The sequence below is a fragment of the Lichenostomus cassidix genome, chromosome Z, assembly GCF_008360975.1.
Source record: "Lichenostomus cassidix isolate B80296 chromosome Z, HeHo_3.0, whole genome shotgun sequence".
Lineage (NCBI taxonomy): Eukaryota > Metazoa > Chordata > Aves > Passeriformes > Meliphagidae > Lichenostomus > Lichenostomus cassidix.
This window is the reverse complement of record NC_139511.1, coordinates 60,052,813-60,073,574: the sequence shown is the minus strand read 5'-3', so window position 1 is coordinate 60,073,574 and position 20,762 is coordinate 60,052,813. Positions and strand designations below refer to the sequence as shown.

General features: G+C 38.4%; 1 long non-coding RNA gene across 1 annotated transcript; it reads right to left on the bottom strand.

The window, feature by feature from the left end:
- Positions 1-5,644: 5,644 nt before the first annotated feature.
- LOC146425017 (uncharacterized) lies at positions 5,645-6,226 on the bottom strand. The gene is made up of 3 exons (XR_014846927.1): positions 6,124-6,226; positions 5,970-6,046; positions 5,645-5,722 (listed from the first exon to the last, which is right to left on the bottom strand). It is a non-coding gene; the product is annotated as an uncharacterized LOC146425017 (long non-coding RNA).
- Between the last annotated feature and the right edge of the window lie 14,536 nt (positions 6,227-20,762).

Below are 20,762 nucleotides of genomic sequence, written 5' to 3'. Positions count from 1 at the left end.
CTTCTGATGTTGGGATGCCATGTATAGGATTGTTCTGTCAATTCTTAAGAGGGCTTTGTGTAGATTTTCCAGCATGTAGCTTCCCCATATTGTAACACATCAAAGATGCAAGAAAATATTTGCTAATTTCTTGCCTTGGTTAGGGTGATCTCCTCCTCATTCTTAGCCCTTCTGATGGGCTGGGTGTAGATGAATAGGCCTTTTCTTATTTTCCAGGCTTGAGAGAGCAGGTTTTTTCTTGTCTCTTAAATTCTTATAGAAGAACGCTGGAAGGATAAAACAATGTGAAAATCAGTGAGTCACAATCCGTAATTTAAACATAATTTACCATGACTCATTCATGAAATGCTTTTGCAGTTTCATGTGACAAAACAATAACCATAAGCATAATCATCACTGCCTACTCAATCTTCTTTCTACAGCTATGCAACTCTGTGATTCAAATAATTTTGGAGAGTCTTAGCAGATATAAATCATCACAAAACCATCAAAAGCAAAAGAACTCAATCACTTAGAGCAGCTGTGTGGTCATAATTTTTTAAGGGTAAGTTCAGCTGGCACAAACATCTTCAGTTGTTACACAGAGCTCTTTGCACTCCTTAAGCAAGAAGGTGGTGAAAATAAGTGTTCTGGGATGGGCAGCCTAATGCAGACTATTCCATCAAGACTTGGGTCTGTGCTTCCAGATGATAACAGACCTTCTGGACTGTCACTCAGTATTGCAGCCACAGTTTTCCCTCTTATTCCAGAGGCAGATTTGCCCTGGAATAAAGTCTGTGGGTCTGCCTGCTAACAGATGTGGCTTCACAGAGTTCTGCAGAATAAGTAGCAGTTCCACAGCTCTTTTAATGAGTGTGTCCTTTGTTATAAGACCCTGATTTGATTTTTCATGTTCTCTGTCCTTCTTGCATGATCTAGCTTAAAACACAAAAAAGAAAACTCAAAAAGATGAATAAATAGGCTTTCAATTCAGGGAGCGTTGGAAGGGATTAAAATAATTATATCAGTGTTTCCACTAAATTAGAGGAGCCACAGCAAGTTACTGCATTACAAGCTTTTAAGTAAAAAGGAATATAGGAAAGAAATATGGAATATAAATCAAAATCTGGTTTTCAAGACTAATCCAAGGTAAAGAAGGGCTTATGCAACAGTGACTTGTTTTGTTACTGGAGAGGAAGACAGCATTTTTCCATTGCCTACCATAAATCCAAAAGGCTAGACACTGGACAGAGTCTTATCAGTGCTTGTTAGCAGCGGTGTCCTTGTAAAAGAAATTTGCATATTGTGTCTTAGATTAGCAATCTGATTTACACAATCATTGACACCAATATATTGCAATGTATTAAATGGCACAAAATCAATCATGGCTCTCAACGTCTGTCACATTAAGAACTTCATCAATTATAGAAAGCAGCCTTCCCAGAAGGAGATTTTTCAATTGACACTGAATGATAAAATGAATCTAGCTTTAAAGTTGGATTTTTTTTTTCTAACAGGTTTCATCTGACCTTTCAAGTTTCTTCAGAAGGTCTTTGGCAAGTTAACTTTGCATCTTAAACCTGCTCTGTGCAGAAAATGTGGCTCTCTACTTGTTCTGAATAAAATGTGTTGCTAGATAATGTAGTCGGGTCTGGGATTGGTGCCATTATTTGGGGGCTGTCCCTTTGCTTTGGTGATACTGCATCTTTCACAATCCAGTTCAAAGCAGAGATTCTTATGAAATGACCCATAAACTTTTTAAGTGGATTTAGTTTCATAACTGACTAGCATAATTTAACTTATTAGATTGCATTATTATGTATTTATTATTATTTTTGACAGTATTTATTCTGTTAATTGCATGATCAGTAATTAGCAGGGAACAAATACATTAAAGTGGTCCTAAAATGTTGCAATTTAATCCTTAAAATTTTTTCCAGTTCTTAAACATAACATGCAAACATGAGAATATAAAACAGACCTGACTAATTTTCCATTTTTGACTAAAAGGGATCCTAGAAAAATGGCTAATGCTCCCATATCCAATGCCAGCACTAATTTATAATTCTCTCCCAAGACCTGTGAAGTATCTGTGGCATTTAAGAAATTATGGTTATTCCACAACCTCCACAGGCAGTCTGTGCCTGAAGCCTGTCTTGAAAGAAGCATTTCTAATACCTAGTCTGAATATTTTTAACTAAAATCCATTATTACTATTTGTCCTACTGTGACCATGAACTGATTGCTTCCTGTTTTAGATACATAAAAACATTCTAAAAGAGGCTTATGTAAGCTTTGAATAGCCGGGATAATTCATCTAAAGAAGGGAATAGTCTTTGACACAGGATCTGCATCGGACCCTGATTGCTCTTCCTGCTTTTCTCCTGCTCTGTAAAGTTGATCTACACTTTTGAAAATTGCAGTGGAGGTCTGACTGTTACTGGGTGAAGCACATAGATAAACTTGTGTAGATTTCGGGTAGTGATTCTGATTATGGTCTTTTCACTTTGGCAAATTTATTTTTACAAAGATAGTAAATAAGAAAATGGGGGGGGTTTTTGTGTGTGTAATATGCTTATTCCTATACACTTCTCCAGCTAAAAAAAGATAACATAAGTGCACAAGGTATATTTATACACATGACCAGTGTAAAATAATAATTTGAATTTTTTTATTTCAAATTTAAAAAGTAAAAAAAAAAAAAAATTGTGGGTTTATTTTGTAACTTTTTAAAGAAAATTAAATTGATGATAAAGGCTTGGTTACACCATCCTGTTTTCAATATGATTTTCAGTATTGGAGTTCTGAAAAGTTTTTTGGAGAGCATGTCACAAGAAATGCAGGCATAGGTCACGTTTTGTGTGTGCAACTTAAGTTGTCCTGTAACTACTGGACATCTTGCTAATGTGAACTATACGAGTTGTTGTTCCTTAAATCCTTTTTCATTTCCTCTGGTTTATTTGTGTTGCTTCCACCTCAGCAGTTTTGCAGTGTCAGATATGTGGTATCAAATCACTCTCCAGAGGAAAACCAAAGATTAGCCCTGGAAAAGATGACATTCCTGAAGGAAGGAGAAAATAAGCACAAGGTTTTCTGGGGTGCACTAGGTTAATTGGTATCTCTGAAAATTAGGCTGTAAGTGGATATTGTTTCAGTTAGAAAATAGATTGGTTTTATGAGACAGTTCTTTTTATATGATTGAATTAACTCTAAGCTTCTTTATGAGCTATTTATATTGATGTACAAATCTGCTAGCAAAAAGAAAATACTTTCTGAGGATGTAATTAATTTGTTTTAATCTATTCTGTAGTTTAAATTGAAAGAGAGCATAAGCATCCCACTTGAATAGCTTGCTAAGACACCATCTGAACTGATTAATAGTCCTCTGGATCAAATGTCAGCTTTCTTCCTAAATAAAATAAATTTAAATTGCTATCTTAATATAAAAATACAAAATGTATGTAGTGTGCTTCAATATGATCCTTTAGGTGCAGCTTGCAGTGACACAAACAGAAGGTCCCAGCTGCTCTAAGTTCAACCATAAGGCAATGCCTTAACAGTGCAATCAGTTTGTCCTAGATTCCTTCCAGCATAGTTCAGGATGCTCTCTGACAAGCAGACATAATCCTCTGAGAAGCTCTGTGTTGTGAAGTCCTCTTTTAGATGAAATTTTAAATAGATTAGTGGGGTTTTTTGGGTTTTTTTTAGATTTAACTTCCAGGACTTTACATGCATAAAAGCAGAAATTATGTCAGAAAATATTAATATTCTGTTACTTCTACAAAGTGCGTCTGGCCTTGCTTTCATTTTATGCATCTGTAATATACACAGCTGTGTGTGTTAAGAGTTCTTTATGTTACAGTTGTCATGCAGCTTTTCCTGAGGGAAAAATAAGATCCTGAAGAAGTTACTTAAACAACTACAAGAATTAGGGTTTGCCGTCTATATGAAGCTTTAGAATTAGTATATTAGTCCTGTATATTACAACAATTGTATAGGGGTGTCTTCTCTATTTGAGAACAGGTTGACATGTCTTATGTTGTTTGGACCTCTTAAGTTTTTCTTCTCCAGCATTTAATGTTACTCTTACTTGATGTTAGTCATCATATAATCACTGATTTATTACCGTTTGGATCCCTGAAATACCTACAGTATTGTCTGGCCAGCAAAACTAGTGTCCACAGAACATACTGTCTACAGAAAGCACTAGTCTTCTTTTGTTTCATTAACATATTCAATTATGTGGATAGTCACAGCTGAGATTTCAAAAGCTGCTTTCTATTTCTCCAAATCTAGTTACCATCAGTATCATTACTGGAGTCACCATGTTCATAGCACATCTCAAATTTGGAATATCTGGTAATGAGGTGAGGCTGCCCCAGTGCAGAGCAGAGTAGAGCAGAGCAGAGCAGAGCAGAGCAGAGCAGAGCAGAGCAGGACAATCCCCTCTCTTGCCAGGCTGGCCATGCTGTGCCTGATGCCCCCAGGACAGGGTTGGCCCTCCTGGCTGCCAGGGCACTGCTGACTCATGGCCAACTTGCCACTGACCAGGACCCCCAGGGCCCTTTCCATGGCACTGCTCTCCAGCCTCTCATTCCCAGTCTGTCTGTGCAACCAGGGTTGTCCCATCCCAGGGGCAAAATCTGGCGCTAGCCCTTGTTGAATTTCACGTGGTTGGTGATTGCTCAGTCCCCTAATTTGTCAAGGGCTCTCTGCAGGCCCTCCTTTCCCTCAAGAGAGTCAACAGCTCCTTCCAGTTTTGTATTGTGTGTGAACTTCCTCAGGATCCCTTCCAGTCCTGCCTCCAAATCATTTATGAAGAAGTTGAATCCCACAGGGCCGAGGATGGAACCCTGTGGAGCCTCACCAGTGGCATGTCCCCAGTCTGATGTCACCCCAGTCACTGTGACCCTTTGTGCCTGACCTGTGGGCCAGTTGCTCACCCATGAGAGGATGTGTTTATCCAGCTGTGAGCTGGACAGTTTGTCCAGAAGGATACAGTGAGAGAAAGTATCAAAACTTTACTGAAACCCTAAAAGATTGCATCAGCTGGATTCCTTTGATCAACTGGGTGGGTTACATTGTCATAAAAGGAAATCAGGTTTGATAAGCAGGACCTTCCTTTCATGAAGCTGTGCCAGCTGTGATCAATGACTGCATTGTCCTCCAGCTGTTTTTCAACACCTCCCAGAATAATCTTCTCCACAATTTTACCAGGCACTGAACTGAGACTGACAGGCCTGCAGTTTCTGCGGTTCTCCTTCTTGCCTCTCTTGAAAATTGGGACAACATTTGACAGCCTCCAGTCAGCTGGGACTTTTCCAGATTTCCAAGACCATTCGAAAATTGAGAGAAATTTTGCAATAACTTCAGCCTTGCAATAACATCAGCCTTGAGGATTCATGAATGAATCCCATCAGGCCCCATAGATTGGAAAGGTTCCACCTGGAGCAGCAGACCCTGCACAATTTCAGGGTCAACTGGGAGTGGTTTATTCTCATGTTCATGGTCCTCCAGCTCAGGACACTGAGACCCCCTTGTCCTGTCAATCCATGCTGAAGACAGAGGCAAAGAATGTCTTACCTCTAACTTGTCCATATCCCTGCTTGTGAGATGACCATCCTTATCCTGTAATGGGCTGATGTTATTTTTACATTACCTCTTGCCGTTACTCTTCTTATTGTCCCCCACATTTCTGGCCAGCTTCAGCTCCAGTTCAGCTTTAGCCACACAAATTTCCTCCCTACAGTGGCAAGAAACATCTCTGTATTCTTCTCATGTCACCGAACTTTGCTTCTACTGATATACATCTTCTCTTTTTGCCTTATTTCCAAGTGAAGATTCTTGTTCTAGTCTTCTGCCTCACCTGCTTGACTTCCGACATTTGGGAATTGTCTGTTCCCAAGCGCTTAGGAGGTGATGTTTAAAAAGTGACCAGCAGTGATATACCCCAACACCTCTAAAAACATTTTCCCAGGGACTTTACTTACTAAGTTCCTGAGCAGACTGGACTGAGAAGTCAGTTCTCCTCACTTCCAGAGTTGAGGTTTTGCTGGCACATTTTCTCCTGTCAACAGAGATTTTAAACTTGATCACTTTGTGGTCACTGAGGCCAAGACAGACACCAATCTCCACTTCATTCACAAGATCCACTCTGTTGACAAGCAGTAGAGAAGGTGGACATCTTTCCGAGTCAGCTCTTCACTCCCTCATGCTCTCCAGCGACAGCTCTTTGTGATAAAACACCATATTTCAGGGTAAAAAGACTGAAAACTTCAAAGTTCGTTATTTTGTTTTACACTCAATTGCCTATACGGCATGCAGTATTTAGGGGGAAAACCTGCAAGTTTATAGTGCATTTCCATGCCCTCTGCTTTCCTGCACTGGTGAATGGTAGGGAGAGAAAGTTAAAAATGTCTTGTTTTCTCTCGTAACTTTAGCTGCCAAAAATTTAAGCTGTACATCTTCTCTCTCCTACTGCAGAGATCTGTCCTGGAAATACAATAAATTAGAAGTCACAGTGATTAATGGATTAATCTTTTATATATATACATATATATATGTGTGTGTGTGTAAACTAGTTACTGTACAAGTTAAGGATTTTGCAGTGACTTTTCTTCCAGATCTTTGTAATCATTGCCAAGAAACTTTTATGTAAGATATGATTTATGGGATAAAAATGCTTTGATCTTTTCCAGAATCTGTAGTAACCCTCCTTTTCAATGACTGAGTAATTCAAATAATATTTATGGTATTACAGCCTAAGCCAATGTAATTTACAGTGTTGCTAAACTTGTTTTATCTGCCCTGTACCAGTTTCCAATGAAATGATCAAGTTTTTACATAAGAACATCTGTTTGCCTGAAGAGAGAGCTCTTTAACACTGAATGTAGTCCATGTTCTTTTATGTCAGGTAAAGCATCAAATATTTGGTAACATGGTAAGAAGGAAGAAAAAAAAAACCAACAAAAACCTCATAAACTGTCCTAGTTCTTAAGAACAAGTAGACAGTCCCAATGCCAAAATAAGCTATGCATTTTTAGCTATTCAGGAGGATAGTTTGCCTAAAAACCTGATTCACCTGTGGAATAACACCTAAAATGAAACCTGAAAGTTCTGCCCACTGTCTGCTGCTTGTTAACAGCTGAGAAACATGAGACATCATAAAATGTTCAAAACTTAAGAGGAACCTGAAGACATCGGACAATCTCAGGGCTTGCTGGACAACATAATTGTGTATTAGTAGTACAAGTAGCAGATATAAAGATTTTGACATGAAGTCTCCTTTTATTGCACCTCATCCATAGAATTATCCTCAAAAGTAAATTAGATGAAGAACAAAGGGTGAACAGGTATTCACCAGAGGCTCCATATAAAAATAAAGTTAGATTCACCTAAAAAAATCATCAGGCTTCTAATGTATTTTGTACATTAAGGCTTGTGACCATTTTGGACAGCTAGGAATTTTCCAGTATGATCATGGGATGAGTGTCTGTTGTTTCTTCTGCTTTTAGAGCAAAGATATGTGTGATTACATATATAAGAATTTTCCTAGGTATAGGTATTACCTTGCATTTCTGAGACATTTCTGTTAATCTTTTTTGTCTATTTGAATTTATTAAGAATGTTGGGTTTAGTTGTGGTTTTTGTTGTTGTTTTGGTTGTTTTCAAAATAAACTGATCCAGTTTTCTGTACCAGTTCATGACAATCTGAGCACACCATCACCATTATTTTGTGGGTAAGCATATCCACAGCTTAACAAAATCAGTAATTACTTCTGAGAAGTTAATGATGTGTTTGTGACAAGCCACTCATTGCAGAAATGTAACACCAGTACCTGTATCTTGTGCTGCAAAGACCAAACTATTAAAGAGCAGTAATGACATGTGTTTGCTCTTGTAGCTGTCACTGCTAACAAAGGTCTCTTCTCCAGCCTTGTGCAGTCTGTTATCTCTCTCATTGGTGCTTGCTGTTTGTGACTCTGCCCTGTGCTTCTGAACAGCTCCATTTTTAAAGGGTAACTATCACAGTAAACAAGCAGTTGATTACTTTCTTTACATGATGCCTTTTCTGTATATAGGGGCTTTTTCTGTATATATCTCTGACACCCTGTGGTGCTCAGAACCATGGGATGATGGCAATAGCAGTGGAACAAAGCCAAGGCGCCTGGAAACATCGTTGCTGAACAGGAAGCTCTAACATCTAAAGTAGGGGAAAATACCCAAAATAAGACAGGACTTTAAAGACCTATTCACCTATATGTGGTATGATATTATAATGCAAAAATGTGATAGGAAAAAAAAGTACATATTTCTTCATACTAACCAATTCTATATTTAGAAAAAAAATCAGAAAATAAGTCCATTTCTCCCCCCTTCTCAGACTGTATTGATAACATTTAGCTCATGTGATTAGATGATATGAAATCACTTGTGACTATTGGAGAGAGAAGGCTATGAAGAACTGGAGGAGCATAACAAAGTTAGGTGCCTAGGAGGCAAAATGACAGAAGAGACTGTCTTTTGTCAGTGCAAGCAAATGCACAATAAAAGGGATAATTGTAACTGCAAACATACCTTGGGGGATGTTCTAAATTAACTGTACTTTTCAGGAAAAAGGATCTGTGCATAAGTCCATGAAATTACTTGCCTAAAACATAGTTGTGCACCAGGAAAGCAAATAAGAAAATAAGGATGAAAGAAGGAGAGATAATAAGGATTCCTGTAATTATCTTAACCCTTATGTAATGAGGATTAGAATGAAATATTTAATAAGTATATTACCTATAAACCTTTATTATTATCCTATATATCTGACACCGATTATCCTATTTAGAAAGAGAATATATATGTAGCATTGAAACATGGTTTTTATTTAGGCTTAAATTTACATATATAATTTACATTAATTAAGTAGAACCTTTTATAGCTGAACAATCATCATTTTTAAAATAGCTGTTTTAGACTGATGAAATAGTACTTAGTTATTTGCAGGGAGAAATGTGGTTCCTGGGGAAATATAAAGAGTTGAGGTGAGAGAAAAATAGAGGGAAATTGTATCAGATGGAATTTTTCTACCGTTACCCCATTTCTTTCGTGTTACTGGAGAAGCTGAATAGATGAGAATTGATGATTATGTCACCATCAATTCTCATCTATTCCACTGATCATCTTGAGTGCCGTCACATGGTATGTACAAGACTACCAGGGGATTGGACACAGCCAGCTGGTTTTATGAAGGGCAGGTCCTGCCTGACCAGCCTGATCTCCCTTTATGACAGGGCAGCTGGCTTAGTGTGTGAGGGAAAGGCTATGGATTTTGTCTGCCTGGACTGCAGTAAAGCCTTTGACACCATTTCCCACAGCATTCACCCAGGCAAAACTGGCTGCTCATGGCTTGGACAGGTCTGCTCTTTACTTGGTAAAAACTGCCTGGATGACCAGGTCTGGGGAGTGGTGGGGAATGGAGTTACATCCAGCTGGTGGTTGGTCACAAGTGGGGCTCCCCAGGGCTCAGTAGTGGGGCCAGTCACGTTTAATATTTTAATTGATCATCTGGATCAAGTGCACCCTCACTCAGTTTGCAGGTGACACCAAATTGGGTGGGAGTGTTGATCTGCTGGAGGGCAGGAAGGCTCTGCAGAGGGATCTGGACAGGCTGGACCGTGGGCTGAGGCCAATGGTGTGAGGTTCAACAAGGACAAGTGTTGGGCCCTGTCCTTGGGTCACAACGACCCCAGGTAGCCCCACAGGCTGAGGCAGAGTGGCTGGAAAGTGCCCAGTGGAAAAGGACCTGGGAGTGCTGGTGACAGCAGCTGAACATGAGCCAGGGTGTGCCCAGGTGGCCAAGAAGGCCAATGGCATCCTGGCCTGGATCAGCAATGGTGTGGCCAGCAGGAGCAGGGCAGGGATTGTCCCCCTGTACTGGGAACTGGTGAGGCCACACCTCGAGTGCTGTGTCCAGCTCTGGGCTCCTCACTGCAAGAAAGACATTGAGGTGCTGCAGTGAGTCCAGAGAAGGGCAATGGAGCTGGGGAAGGGTCTGGAGCACAAGTGCTGTGAGGAGCACTGGGGGAGCTGGGGGTGTTTAGCCTGGAGAAAAGGAGGCTCAGGGGAGACATTACTGCCTTCTACAAATACCTGAAAGGAGGTTATACTGAGGTTGGCGTCAGTCTCTTCTCAAAGGAAATGGCCTCAAGTTGTGCCAGGAGAGGTTTATATTGAATATTAGGTACAATTTCTTCATGGGTGGGGTTGTCAAGTACTGAAGCCAGGGAAGTAGTGGAGTCACCATCTCTGTGGGTATATAAAAGGTGTTTAGACGTGGTGCTTAAAGATATGGTTCAGTGGTAGACTTGGCATATTTAAGTTTATAGTTTGACTTGATGGTCTTAAAGGTATTTTCCACCCTAAGCGGTCCTGTGATCCTACAGTTTGAAGGAAAATTGTGCAATTTCTTGGCTTTTGACTGAATGATGGAATCAATAATGTTACTGGTTTTAAAATCTAAATCAAAATTATACAGATTCTAATATAAAGCCCAGAACTTTTGGCATCTGCTTTGTATAGTCTCCTGGACTTTTTATTTGCAAAGTATTTAATATGATAAATTTACTTTGCAGTATCACATGATAAATTTAACTTTTTAAACTTAGTAACTAGATGTTTTCATGTGCCAATTCGCCCTCTAGAATTTGAACTACTTTGCAAGGTTCACTTGAAGATTATGCTAGATTTGATATTCTGCCATGAAAAGAATTTGTGGCTGCTTTATATTTTTGAGATTTTACTTTGTTCAAAACAAGTCCCAAAACAGTTAGTAAAATCTTTAAGATAATGTTTGAATTTTAATGAGTATTCTGGGAGCCACAACTGTCAATGAAATCCAGCTTCTGAATATCAATTTCATTTTGATCAAGCATTACATCCTAAGACTGCAATTTATTCCATAACTCTGAAGCAGTTATGTCAGCATGATCACCATCTTCATTAGGCACAACTTCAAATCAATGCTATTTTTTAATATTTTTTTCTTGAATGGGAGAGGCCTTGGTTAATCTTATATTACACTGGAAAAAAAATCTCCTTATGGAGCTCCATCTATCATAAAAGGAAAATGAAATATAAAGCTTTTGGGATATTGCCTCAGTTTCTATATTGGTGCAGTCACAAAACTAATTGTTACAAGTAGGAGAGACAAAAATGCTTGCATTTTGCCCTACACGTAGCAAGTAACTAGATAACTTATGCAAATACCTCATTCCAATTCAGACTGATGAGCTCATCTTGAAAGAGTTAACATAATCAGCTGTCACAATTTTTGTAGGACCTGATTCTGAATTTAGAAATTTGCTGAAGATCTAAGGCTGTAGAGTCCTGACATTCTGTCTAAATTGCAAAGGTTTGCATGTCAGAGTGAGAGACACTCTTAATGCTGATAATATTGATGTAATAAGCCATTTCTGAAATAAGTTGAACAAAAGTGCACAATATTAAAAGAGCTATTTATGTTGTTTCCAAGTCCTAAACTACAAACCTGATAACCACATTTGACTTCTTTGTTAGATTTAGTGAACAAACATAGAGAATTTCTCTTGATGTGGCCTCCATTTGTAGGATTTGGATCCTGCTTGACTACTGAAGGAAATCCCAATCTGACCTTAGCCTTTTGGATACAACTTCAGAAAGTATGTATATACACGGTTGTAAGCTGCAGTTTGTCTGTTTCAATTTTGTATGGACAAAATGAAACCGTAAAAACAGGGGAGGCTGCTAATAAACCAGGAGAAGCAATCATTCAGCTCAGAACCTTATCTCTGAAGTGGACAGATGAGAGTTGCTAGAGCAGAATGAAAGAACAAGGACATTTTTTATTGCTTTGTCTCCCAGCATTGAAATAAAAACATTTCAAGAGGCTTAGTGTCTATGTACTTTATTAACTCGTCTTCTGCAGTTTCAGCATCCATGATGTCCTGCCACAACTAATTCCTCCACTTACCTACACACTGTGAAAACAACTTTCTTATGCCTTTCAAATAAAAAAACTGGTAAAAATAGTTTTACCCTGACAAGGTCAGTAGCTTCTCTAATTGGGAATCAATCTCAAACTTGGTTGGGAGGGGGAGGAGCATGAAGGAAATGGGCAGAAAAGTGCAGATGTTCCCTGCAGTGATGCTTTAGCTTTATTTCATCACTCATGTGGAAAGTTGATCTGCAAGGGAGCAGTGAAAAAAGACTTAACTATAGTCCTTGTTCACTTCTGGATTGTATGGGGGCAGATTTCTTATTCTATTCTTATAATATTTAACAAGAAAAAGAGTCTTGTATTTGTTAATCTCCAGGCTTCCTTGTTCTCAGGGACAATCCTATTTAGTTTCCCATTGTGGATGAAAGATTGAGCTCTACCATATGTGTATGCTGGATGGCTTCAAAGGGCAACAGTTTCTGTTATCACATCCGAGGTTTCAATAAGCTGCACCTCAGAGGTGCTGAGCCTGAGGCATGAAAGTGTTGAACATAACCCACTGTGACTTGGCTGACCTGTCATGAAGAGCAGGAAAAAGACAGAATTCTGTGATACTGGAGGAACAGGCGAGCACTTTTACTATAATGTCAGCCTGTATTTCTCTGAACTGGTGACATGTTTGGATGTCTCTAAAACGAATTAATTTAGCCTTATATTAAGAAAAAGGGCACAGAGTTTAAACTTGGGGTATGCATAAGGCTTAACAAAGATAAATGTAAAGATGTATATACTGGGATGAAATAATCCTGAGCAGCAATGCAGGTGGGTGCTTCCTGCCTCAGCAAGGGCTGTGCAGCAAAGTCCCCCTGGGGCACTGGGGGACAACAAGATACACAAGGGCCACTCTGAGGCTAGCAGCAGCAAGGGACATCCCCATCCAGTGCTTCAGTAGCAGAGGCACAGCCAGGAGAGCGAGGGCTGGGATGGTGCCTCTCCACCTGGCACTTGCTGGAACCCCCACAGAGCATTGTGCCCAGCTTTGGTCCCCTCTGGCTGTACAGATACAGCTGGAGACTCTGGTGCAGGTAAAGTCTCTGAGGTGGAACAGAGTTGCAGTCTCACAGTACCTACAGAGTAGTGACAGAGAAGATGGAGGTGCTCTCTTCTCAAGAGTGCAGAATGACTGGACAAGAGGCAGAAGGCACAAGGTGCTTCAGGGGAAATTCTGTCTGTATATAAGACTCTTTTTTGCCCTGTGAGAACAATTAAACAGACCCCACAAAGAAGTGAAATGTGGTGGATGCAGGTAATGTGAGAAGTAACTATGCAACAAAATTTTTTGGTTTGGTTTGGTTTCTGGTTTTGTTGCAAGCGAAGGGAGGAACTGAAATGAGGCATGAAACCTGAAAAAGTCTAGGAGTTGCTTAAGCAAATTTGTCCTTTGTTCTTTAAATTGCTCTCGTGAGATTTTCTTTGTGGAGGAAAGTGGTCAGACTTGGGACTTTTTATATGCATTTATATAAAATGGCAGTGCAAATAGCTATGTGCAGTGTTAAGCATTCCCTAGTGCAGATCTATTTTATATTTCTGGCTAAGTTCCTTAATGTACTGTTTAAAATTCAGGGATTTTTTTCTTGGTGGTGGTTTTGTTTTTATTTTTGGTTTTGTTTAATTTGGTTTTCTTTCTGTCTTTTAATACTCCACTTGTAGGTTCTATTCCTAAACTTAATTCTCTTTATCATCAAGTCCTCAAGTGGACTATAAATGGCTATATTAGTGCTTGCCTTGATTATTTATTTGTTTATTTATTTATTTCACTTACTTCCTGAGATATATCTTTGTCTGGGTAGAATAAGTATGAACTTTGCATTTACCTTATTTTACTGCATTTATGTACTTTCTCCCACACTTAGGAACCAGTTCAGATTTGTGTGTAGCAGTCCAATTTAAAAATAAGTTGGTGTAGATCCCCTTCCCTGTGTGACATTGATTCACATTCAGTTCACATGGATAGTGATAAATTGCCAACTGTGAAATGAGCAGATACTTCCAATCAGAACAGTTTTAATGTAAAATTTAGCATCACTACTTGACTCAGCAGACCGAGGCTCGAATGTATGTTACAGTGAATTTACATTTCCATCACTGAATTTGTCCCCTGATACCAAGGTTGCATTACTATTTTATTGGCAACACAATTTCAGACTCTTGGGGTATTAATGACACTGGAACTCACTTTAATGTATTTTCAGATAAAAATTCATTGCTAAAAGACCTCATGACTTTGGGCCTGTCACTTGCAAAATGTTTACTGGATTACTGCTGCGGTACAATGAACTCTTATAGCTGAACTGCTAAAAAAAAGTCATAATCAAGAAATCACATGCTTTTAAGATGGCTTCTTAGCACTGCAGATTACTTGCAGAGCCTTCTAGATAGATCACCTTAAAAATGCCAAAAATGGTCTGGCTAGCAACAGAGATGCCTTATTTGTGAAGTGCTGTACCCTTATGTCAGCCACATATTCCTCAATTGAATAAATTCACCACCTCATTTGACATTTCCAAACCTATCCTCTGTTCACTATTGTTATCCTCACTATTTGAACAGTTGTTGATACACTTCAGCTCCTTATTTTTGTTTTTGCTTTTTCCATGCAAATAGCTATCAGTTTGATGTTTGGGGAGGGGGTGTGTGTCTAACCATCACAGCAAACACACTTAGTACATTCTGATGTGTATGGAGTTGGAATTGAGCCTAAATTTGTGCTCTTTCAAAGGTATATGTCTTTTGTGTTCAAAGCATGAGTCAAACAGGGTAGATACAACCTGTTCCAGCCAGTGGGAACAGGACACTGCTAGCAAAGTGTAGCCAATATTATGGCAAAGTACATTAATCTACCCCTGAATTTTTCTCTAGATGCAGTTTTACACCTGGAGAAATAATTCCATTTGATCAAGGTACATGACAAATCTTATTTCTTATTCTCTACCTGTGCTTCTCAAAGATTAGTCTAAATTCTCCAGGTATCCCAACAGGATCCCCTATTTTTGGCTAAGTATTGGTTTTGGCTAAGTATTGGTATTGTCTAAGTATTTTTTGGCTAAGTATTTGGCTAAGTATTTTTTCCAGTATTACTGCCTTTCTAGGAAATACTTATATTTCTCCTCAGGCTGCCTCCACCAGTTACATTTAACCTGCTCTGACATGCAGCATTGTCAAGTATCCAGAGTGCTGTCTCCAAGAGTCTTCTATGTATTAAATGTTTTCTGAACACTTTCTTGAGCTGTTTCATTTCTGGGCATAATGACATTTAAAACTGCATATGTTTTTACTCATTTCCCTTGGCTCATCTGCTGTGACGGACTGATCCTTCTGTTTCAGTTTGTTGACAAATGTAAAAATTCATTACATGGGTTCCTGATTATGAAGTTTTCCTCCTTATGCCCAAATTACTTCTCCTGTTCTGTTTTGACTTATCTTAAGGCTTTTCAATATCTGCCATGGCTGAGAGTATTAATTTATCTGCTCTACAGGGTGTTAATAGCATTATTAGGTACTCCTAATAATCACTCCATTAGCTGTATCTGGAGCAAGACCATAAAGCTGAGACCTTTTTAAGTTGGGTTGCAAGTCCTCTAAGAAAAGCAAACTAGAGTACTCCCCTTCCTTGCCCTATGGCTATCATCCCACAGGATTTAAGTAGTATTATCTCCTATTTTTAGGCATTGTCTCTTGATTCTTAGAGAGAAGAATTGTGGATTACTGCCATCTTGGATGACATGCATTAGAAAATGCTGTGATGTATTAAAGCCTGCTAGCCTTCTTTAGGGCTGGTTTATCTAAATGCCCAATTGCAAATGTCATGCTAGTTTGTGGAACTATTCAGGGGTTGAAACGAAATTTTTCACTTTTTCAGTTCTTTGGCTTTCATAAAATAAGGTGTAAAAATACAAAATATGGATCAAATATCACTCTCATATTAAGTGAAAACTCAAGTTTGTTTTTTTGTTTTTAATTTCTCCTCTTTCTTTGCTTTCAGAGTTCTTCTAAACAGATAGACATGTATTGAGAGAAGAAATATAAAGGCAATCAACTTAGCTCTGAATCAAGTAATTCTAACCATTAGAATTAGCTAGATTTCCTGCTGTGTTAGAATGAGTTAAATTCCAAGCACTATCTCAACAGAATAAACTGCAACCTGTTTAGAAATTGTCTACAGCTCTCCTAAAAGAAGGGCCCTAATTCTACTGCTGGAAATCTTGGAAGTACCCATGGGAGCTGTTTCAAGAAGGAGTAACTTTCGGGGGTCTCTGGTTCTATTGACACTCCTTGCTGTTTGTGTAAAACTTCTTGGACAACTTCTGCACCCTGCTGACAAACTGCTCCTAATTCTGCCATGTAACTGCTAACTGGAGCCAGACAGAAATCATTCTTCACCCACCTCTCTCAGTGCAAATACTAAACACTAGACATGCAAATTGTTTCTAGCCTTCTTAGGAGCACAAATAAAAACAAACTCTCTTGCCTGCTCTTCCCATCCCTAAGGAGCTGGGGTGCAATATGGAGGGGAGATAAGGATGAGGGTGCTTGGCTCACAGCTTGTTGCTCTACTCGTTTTCCTGAGTAGTGACTGTCGAGAGGACAAGTTACTTGTCTCATTAGTATGGTGGGAGCAGTTTGCAGCAAGTCTGCTTGCCAGTTTTCTCACATAGTTGCTGGAGCTATTACCATGTTGCTGCCCATTGTGATACAGTCACCTTACTCATGCTCCAGGCTGGCTTCAGAGGGAAGTAGATATATAATTTTTTATAATCACTTTGTTGGGGCATCCCACGAGTTGTTAGTGTCAGCAGCAGCCCCAGTTAACCATGTTTTCTGCAGCTTCTGCCCTGAAGGCTGGAGTAGCAGGTGACTTCCCTGCCAGCCCCAGGCTAAGCTCATAGCTGTGGTTCAGCTGCATCCCTGGACTATCCCCAGCTTTATTCCACAGAACTGAACTTATTCCCTTGTGTTTCTTTTTCATTTTTTAAAATAATAGTGTGTATATGAGATTAATAAAACTTGCCTTTTATGTCTAAATAAGACTTGATCTTCTTTCCTGAAGATAGTGTACAACTAAAAGATTGTATCTCAGAAAATATTTTGGGCAGTATCACTTTGTGCTTCTCCTCTTTCTTATTTTTTCATAAATGTTTCCTGCTGTCAGACATGAAATATTGAGGCAGATGGACCTTCAGTGTGACCTTGCATTGCTGTACAAAATGTTAGAGAATGGAAAAAGGAACATGAGGTTTGATTATCAGCCATAAAACACTGAACTCATTGGAAAATTGATGGGTATGCAGTCAGATTGAATATTCTAGTTAAATCTCTGTTTCCACACATGGAAAATTATGGTATAAAGTAATAGTTATGGAGGCAGCACTTTTTCTTTATTAAACTCAATGAAATGACAACTGCAATGTTGACCTTGATTGTAGTGTCCTATTAAAGGAACCATCTAAATTATAGTCTGGTTCAGAAAGCTGATTCCAGTTGAAGAAGAGAAATCTTTAAAGATATTTTTATATTAGGTTCTTACTCTCATTTCTTGTTCTGTATATTTTTATGAAATACTAGTATGTAACCTGAAAAGAAAGGACAGATTCAGGTAAAATAAACGTAATGCTGAGTGGTAAAATATTTAATTCCAATTTCCTGACTGAATTCCAGTTATTGCACATAGAGCTGGCATTTACTATTGCATCTATATTAGACCATGTAAATTATATAGTCTGTTAACCTGCATGCAAACTAAAAAAAAAAAAAAAAAAAAAAAAAAAATTAAAATAAATTATCCTTTAAGTATAGTTTATAAAGGCCACAGTTAATATGATAGTTAATAAATTCTGGGTTTAACTAGCCAGTATTTCTTTTTAAGCATTTTAAACATTTCATAAATGAAATGTTGGCTGTGGTATTAAGCCAAATAGAGGCAGGTTCAAGAAGTATCTTTAAAGTTCTTGACTTCTTGCAGAAAATGTCATGATTTAAATAATACCAATTTTCTGATACTTATTTGGCATCTCCATTAAGTGACAGAAATGACAAAAAATCAGTAATTCCACTATGAAATTTAATCATCTGGACTTGTCTGATTTCTCACACCACCACAACAGCAGGATAAGCAGTCACTGCTATGTTAGGAAATATATAAAGTACTAATAGCTGTAGGTAGAGCTACAGCTCATTAAGAGAGTGAAAGTAATTGAAAACTGTCTGCATTTAACCATGGAATTTTTCTGCTTTAGTAAGTAACATTTGTAAATCATCTTTATAGGTGCCAATACTAAGGCAACTATAACCATTGTTTACACAGTAGAATGAAAGGTTTTTGAGCACAGGACTGTGAATCACATCTCTCCCTCCCTCTTTTTCCATGTAGCTTCACAAGTCTTTGAGTTTTTGGAGTTTTTTCCACAATTTTGCTTAACCATTATAAATAGTTTTAATATACCCCTCAAAAGGATGTTGTGAAATTGCATGAAACTGACAAGAAACTCTAACTCTCTTTTTAAGTTCACCAATAAGCGTCCAGCTGTCTGCTGCCATACTCTAGTCAAGACCTTTTTTCTACATGTGTCCGAATGGAATTATATGTGGGAGTACAGAGTCTTTTTAACATGTTGGAAGTACATTTGGGGGTAGGATGTTAGCTATGGAAACACCAACACCATTTTTTGCATCTAAGTAATGTTCCCATATGATTTTTACTGCATGGAATTGAGCAGGATTTCAACAAGAAGGTATAGATGGTCCACACAAAAAGTGGAAAACACCTGCTCATGTAGCACAGCCTGGCTCTGCAATGAAAGGGCATTTCATGACAAAAAAGTATGACTTTTCTTGTCTTGGAAATTTTTTTGAGGTATCAATACCTCATTCCCCTGTTTCTGGTAAATGTTAAACTCTGCTTGCCACTGAAGAGCAAATAGACATGCCTCTGTGAAAAGCAGTCAATCCTCTTCCTTGCAGCATTCACAGCATTCACTTTTGTCCTTAATTTGGTGCTCATGTGCTTGCTCGAGCTTTGTAGCTGGGAACAAAGTATCTTGCCAATAACAGATGGTGGTGAATGGAAATACAGAATGTGTTTCACTGAATCATTTGTTCATTAGTTACAGTTTGGATACAATTATTTTTGACTCAGGCGTATCTCTTGGGAATCCAGTTTTTCATTTGCATATTTTCCAGAAAATTCTCCTGGGTTCCGGTTAAAAACAAGATGAAGTACTCTATAAAAGACAGTTACATTCAAGCTTATGTGACAGGCTCTTTTAGATGGTTACTGTGAATGCTTACCTTCTGTTTTTCCACAGTATACACACACTGAATTAATTTTCCTGTATCAAAAGAAAGATGAGAGTCATTGATCACGCTTGATGATGTGAGGGAAATCCCCAGGAGATAAGTTACTTCACAGTCAAAATACAGGAGTGTCATACAGACATTTTGCACAAACAGTGAGTATTTCAACTTCTGAAGTTAAGCATTATTCACATCTTCAGTGTATCATGAATAAAACATTTATTCTGTATCACTGCTTTGTAAGCTAAAAAAAAAAAAAAGAAAAAGAAAAAACATCAATATTGTCTGGTTGCCCATCTGCTACAGATAGGCTGGAGTAGAGATGTGTAAATGCTGCCTGCTCAGTTTTCATTTGGACTGCAGCTCCTGTAGTAGCAGAACAACTCCCAGGTTAGGAAACCAATAGGCACGTAGAAAGGCAAGGTGGTAATTCCTCCACAGCCAAATGATACAAATATCTTAGTTTCCCCTTCCCTTTTTTGGCTGAATCAAATTATTTTTGAGGACTGTCATTTTCATCTCCTTTTCCTTCCATTCTTTTTCCTCATTGTGTCCATCAGTTCCATATCCTACCATTGTTAAATAGCAAAGTCAGAAAGAAGAGGTTCATCTTATACATGGCTCTGAGTTTAGCAGCATTTTTTTTTAATTTTTTCAGTTATATATTACAATACTTTGATTTGATTTATGGTATAAAATATCTGTCTCTCGCTATATCACAGACAGCTCTTTAGGCTGAAAACATTCTGGTGCAACTAATGCTGCTAATAGAAGTCATCTGCATGGCAATGATTTGCTTTGGTTTCAGACCATCTTCATGAAGAACCTTGAAAATTTCAAAGAAACTTCTAACAAATATTTTATAACATCTTATATGAGGAAACAGTGTTGTGAGTCACTGAAGTGCTATTACAAATAATGAGAATACACATTACTATGTTGGTAGTACATGTTGGTGCACAAACAAACACAGGGGTGGAGATGATTATCATGTTTGTGGTTCTATGAGGATTCTGTGGGATGTGAGCAATTGGCAACCACTGGGATTGTCCAGCTCCACGTTTTGGTTAATGTTTGTTTTACTGTTACTTGCTTTTCTGTGCTCTTGCATTGTGTATGATAAATCAGATTTCTGGGATGAAGGTGTGCAGTACCTTCAAATTCTCAGTGCCTCTTTAGGCACACAATTGCAAATTGTGCATAAAGGAACAAACTGCATGGAGAGCAACCTTTGATCCTGCAAACTCTCAGGACTTTAATGCATTAAAACAGTTAATTGTTCCTTCAGGTAATTTATCATAGAATCACTGAATCATTTAGACTGGAAAAGATCTTTAAGATCATCAACTCCAACCCTTAATCTAAGACTGCCAAGTCCACCACTTCACCACATCCCTAATGCCGTATTTATATGCCATATTTACATTTAAATACCACCAGGAGTGGTGACTCAACCAATTCCCTACAA